Genomic DNA, 4,416 nt, shown 5'->3' with positions numbered 1-4,416 from the left:
TCGGCGGAAGTGGCCGTTGCTTCAACGGCTTCCCAGGAGAACGCGGGGCTTCCGAACTCCGGAGGGGTTCTCGAATCCCGTTTCGTGGCACCATGTTTATTCCGGGCAAAAAAGGAAGGGGAGGGGAAAGTGGGCGGGGCTGAAAAAGAAACCAATCGGCTGTCCCCTTCGCCAGCCGGCGCCGCCATTCCGTAATCTGGCAAAGGCTTCACAGTGGAGAAGGCAGGGAAGGAAGGGAAAAACGCCATCATGGGTCAGGGCAAACGGTAAGAAACAGCTGTTAAACGGACGGATGAGAACGTCTCCATCTTAAATAAGGGCAAAGACCTTCCTACTGTGGCCATTTTGGATACTGGCAAGAGCTACAGTTGGCTTGTTCCTCTCCAGAAACTGCTTCTTGCTTTTTCACCGATTTTCTAGATTTATTGCCAAAAGAGTTCAAATAAGGTCTTCATTACCAATGTGAGGCTTTTTTTGGCCTTTATGGAGGCTATCATCCATCTGGGTTGGCTCATCATGTTGGAGAAAGCTGGATAAGGACTTAAGCATGACCACAGATTAACTGAGATTCACACAAAATGCTTTGAATCACATATATTTTTTCCCAGAAGCAGGAATCCGGTTTACAGAGTTTAAAGAAACCATTACCACAGCTTCTTGAAGCACATTTACAAATTAGAGAATTTGAAGCAGTGTTGCTCAGTCGCGGCAACTTTTATATGGACTACAACTCCCAAAATTCCCCAGCCAACCATGCTGGCTGTGGGATTTTGGGAATGGAAGTCCATTTATCTTAAAAAGTTATCCGGATTTGACACTCGCCTTAAAAGAGCAGCTTACAAATGTCCACACAGAACTGTATTTCATGCAACATACCAAGCAAGAGTTTGTTGAATAAAATACTCCTGGCTCAATTTACATAGCATAACACCACATAAACCATGGTTTTCAACCCCAATAGCAGGTTTTATAGTCTATACTTAGAGACCAGCCATTATGATTTGTGCACTTCTAGTCTCCCAATCAAAAGCCAATGCACTGCAGGCTCAGACTAAATCCGTACTTTGCATCCAGGTCAGCTGTGGGTTATTTTACTATGTTTTAACAAACAAGCCACAATTGGCTAGCTTGCATGCGTTACATGAGCTAGGCTAGGATGTCACAAGATCCTATTGCCCAGCGTTGTCTCACATAACCCACAAAATGGATGCCGAGAATATTATGGAATCCATTTCTGAGGGTAGTAGTGTGTATTTATTGGATTGTGATCATATTTGCTAATTTTCCTACATAAATCCATTCTTAGGAGCATCTCTGGAGGAGTCCTAAAATCACTCAGGGTTGAGAGGCACACCTGAAGAATTGAAAACACCTTGTAGAGGCTTTCCAAAAATACATGCCATGAGATGGGGAAGAATATCCATTCACAGTATAGCAGCCCTTGTTGAGAGAGTGCCTTTGTCTCTTCCTATAGAAACAGCTAGATGGAAAATATGAGAAGGGGATTCAGTAAATTGAGAACACGGCAAAAATGATGGTTGGGCTCCAATCTCAAATGCCACATTTGTACTCACAAAGCACCCAGACAAAAAACACCCACTCTTTGGATTTTAACTCCCTGTTCAGAGAAACATTTGTGCAAAATAGTCTCCCACTATAAACATACGCACACACACACACACACAAACTTTAACAAAAAATAGCACAGACGAGCTATTCTCCTCAGTCTGATGTGATGAAAAGTTAATTTGGGGTGTTCACTGCTGCAAGATGTAGTGTCTACCCCTTGATCCAAAACAACAGGACTCTTCAAGAGTGGATGCCAATTCTGGTCAATAAGACATCTCCTAGATCAGGGGTGAAATCAAGCAGGTTCTAACAGGTTTTGGAGAACCGGTAGTGGAAATTTTGAGTAGTTCGGAGAACCGGCAAATACCACCTCTGGCTGGCCCCAGAGTGGGGTGGGAATGGAGATTTTGCAGTATCCTTCCCCCAGGAGTGGGGAGGGAATGGGGATTTTGCAGTATCCTTCCCCTGGAGTGGGGTGGGAATGGGGATTTTGCAGTATCCTTCCCCCGCCACGCACACCAAGCCACACCCAGAGAACCGGTAGGGAAAAAAATTGGATTTCACCCCTGTCCTAGATGAATATTTTCATGGTCTCTTTTCAGGCTGCGTGAAAAGACAGGAATCATCCATAAAAAAACAATAAAGTCATTACTTCCAATGCAGAACATACAGGTCGTCCTCAATTTACAAAACTTCATTTAGTGACTGTTTGAAGTTACAACAGCATTGAAAAAAGTGATTTCTGACCATTTTTCACACAACCGTTGCAACATCCCCATGGGCCATGTGATCAAAATTGAAATGCTTGGCAACTGCCTTATATTTATGATGGCTGCAAATGTCCCGGAGTCATGTGATCCCCTTTTGTGACAATCTGACAAGTCAAGTAAATGGGGAAGTCAGATTCACGTAAAAACCGTGTTACTAACTTAACATCTGCAGTGATTCCCTTAACAACTGTGGCAAGAAAGAACGTAAAATGGAGTCACCGTTCATTGAACAACTGCATGCATTTGTACTTGCAAAGCACCTGTTTTGCTTAGGAACAGAAATTTTGGGCTCAGTTGCGGTCGTAAGTCAAGGACTACCTGTATGCTGAAGGAACTTGTTAAGTTGTGAGAGTTAATATTATTTATTTATTTATTAATAAACAACTCTGCTCTATCTGGCTCTTTTCATTGAACTTGAGGCATTTTTTCCCCCTTGCATTGGGAATCTAGAAAGAAGACTTCATTCAAAAAACAGAAAACAAAAAATCACTCCCTACACAGCCTGAAACTGACAGTACAAAGCAGCTTTCAGATTCTGCCACTTTTGTTTTGTTGCCACTATAGGACAAAGGCACTAAATCTTTACAACAAGCATACATGCACATCAATTGTGCTACCCATTTTCTAGGTCAACAGCATTATGCAAAGCACAAAGAAATTAAAGTCATTTGATACAATACATAAGAAGTACAGGAACCCAAAGATATTAACTTTGGCTTTGATCCAATGCTTTTACATAAGACGTTTAGTAATACAAAGGTGGTGTAAAAGTGATGACCAGCTTTTGCTGTACCTATGCCACATGCAGTATTCCTTGCTAATGGTAAGGATAGGTAAACGTAAAGGTTCTCCTCGCACATGCGTGCTAATCATTCCCAACTCTAGGGGGCGGTGCTCATCTCCGTTTCAAAGCCGAAGAACCAGCGCTGTCCAAAGACGTCTCCGTGGTCATGTGGCCGGCATGACTCAACGCCAAAGGCACATGGAACGCTGTTACCTTCCCACCAAAGGTGGTCCCTATTTTTCTACTTGCATTTTTTACGTGCTTTCGAACTGCTAAGTTGGCAATGGTAAGGATAGTTCTGGATAATTAGCACTTGTCCATAGGAAAGGGAACTTGAGTGTTTTGCTCCATGCATGCTCAGACACTACAGTATTTGGGGCAAGTTGAGATCTCTGATTGAGAGTCTATTCTGTAATCCCCAGAATAATTTCAGAGATGCATATACTATACTGATACACTTAGAATAGCTTACAACAGCTCTGTAAAATTACTCATGGTCTTCTTGCAGATGAAGTCAAAAACTGAGAAAGTCATAGCTGAATGGAGTTGATGGACTCTCCCCCTAAAAAAAGAGAGGGAGAGATGTTGAAACAACAAAAAACTTTGTGCAGATGCATAGATATCCATGCATTTATGTAGAGCGGTGGTGTTTCTCAACCTCAACAACTTGAAGATAAGTGGAGTTCAACTCCCAGAATTCCCCAGTCAGCATAGCTGCCTGGGAAATTCTGGGAGTTGAAATCCACACAACTTAACAGCTTGCCTTCAGAAGTCGTGGGAGCTTCATCACTGGAAGCTTTCAAGAAGAGATTAGACTACCATCTCTCAGAAATGGTGTAGGGTCTCCTGCTTGGGCGGGGTGGAGTGGGTGGGGTTGAACTAGATGACCTACAAGGTCCCTTCCAACTCTGTTATTCTGCTATCTTCAAGTTGCTGAGGTTGAGAAAAGCTGTTTGAGAAGCTCTTGTCTTTTAGCAAATAAGGAAGGTTGGGATAAGCACTAGAAAATTAGCTGGCCTCAGGCTCCTGAAGAGCAGATGCTGGAAATGAGAAGCAGCAGTTCCTTCTGCAAAGTTTATCTTCCTTCCCTTCCATCGGTCAGTCCAAGCCTAGAGCAGATCAGAGCCGTTTGGATTCTGGAAGCTGAAGGGGACACTTGGCCCCCCTCTCTTTCCAGCCCTATCAGGCATCCCCCTGCGTCACAAACATCCAGCCAGGGGAACAGGCGATATGAGAAGGACGGTCAGCTGGCCAGGCTGAATTGGGAAAAAAGGGAGGAGGGGCAGGAGCATT

The sequence above is a fragment of the Ahaetulla prasina genome, chromosome 10 (genome assembly GCF_028640845.1).
Source record: "Ahaetulla prasina isolate Xishuangbanna chromosome 10, ASM2864084v1, whole genome shotgun sequence".
Lineage (NCBI taxonomy): Eukaryota > Metazoa > Chordata > Lepidosauria > Squamata > Colubridae > Ahaetulla > Ahaetulla prasina.
This window is presented reverse-complemented; position numbering follows the sequence as displayed.